The sequence below is a fragment of the Trichechus manatus genome, unplaced genomic scaffold (genome assembly GCF_000243295.1).
Source record: "Trichechus manatus latirostris isolate Lorelei unplaced genomic scaffold, TriManLat1.0 scaffold00191, whole genome shotgun sequence".
NCBI classification, from domain to species: domain Eukaryota; kingdom Metazoa; phylum Chordata; class Mammalia; order Sirenia; family Trichechidae; genus Trichechus; species Trichechus manatus.
The window spans coordinates 1,969,745-1,970,725 of NW_004444127.1; the positions used below are offsets into that span (position 1 = coordinate 1,969,745).

The 981-nt window shown below is 41.9% G+C and overlaps 1 pseudogene; it reads right to left on the bottom strand.

Annotated features, from left to right (window-relative positions):
* Positions 1 to 602: 602 nt before the first annotated feature.
* On the bottom strand, positions 603 to 693 carry LOC111822670 (uncharacterized; annotated as a pseudogene).
* Positions 694 to 981: the final 288 nt, after the last annotated feature.

Genomic DNA, 981 nt, shown 5'->3' on the forward strand with positions numbered 1-981 from the left:
GGGCCTTTGAAGAGCACTGTAACAGGAGTCAGGAGACCTAGGTTCCACTTCTTAGAAGCTACATGGCCTCAGGCAAGTGCCCAAAACTTTCCAGACCCCCCACCTTTCCTACCTGAGAAATGGGGATAATCCTTTCCCATCCAGCCACACAAGGTGGTTGAGAATTAATACATGTAACGTGCTTAGCATAGTACCTGACATACTGTGAGCTATTGTTACTATCGACATCAACAAACATCAGTCTCTTTATGGAGCACTAACTATGCACCAAGCAGTAGGGAGACAAACAGTGGACAAGGCACTAAAAACAAGTAAACAATCAAGTAAATAATAAACAAATAACCAAAATGGAGAATATCAGAGGTGAAGTGTCTTAGTTACCTAGCGCTGCCATGACACAAAGACCGCAAGTGGGTAGCTTTAAAGAACAGGAATTTATTGTCTGTTAGCCATGTCGGTTCCTTGTGAATATTAATATTATAATATCTAAAAAGCATTAAAATGTATTCTTTCTTTCGGTAAATATTTATTGAGTACCCACCGTGTGCCAAGCATACATCAGCGATCCAGACAGACCATAGTCCCTGTGTTCTTTTTTTTTTTTAAATCTGGAACTCTTCATGGATGTGCATGTCCTGCATGCAGAGGGGCCATGCTAATCTTCTCTGTATCGAGGAGTCTGTAAGTCACAGAATATATTAGTTAAATTTCTTTTGGCTACAAGTAAGAGAAATCAAACAAAACTACTTGTACTAGTTGTCTGCACACATGGCCACCTTTCATTCCTCCCATCCTCATATGCACATACTGCATCTCCCATTAGGAGGTGAAGTCTATTGACTCCTTGAATCAGAGCTGACCTTGTGACTTGCTTTGATCAATAGACTACAGAGAAAGTAACATTCAGGGCCTTCTGAGCCCATGCCATAGGAGTGCTGGGAACTTCTGCTTTCTCCTCGGCAACCCTGAGGTCACCATGCT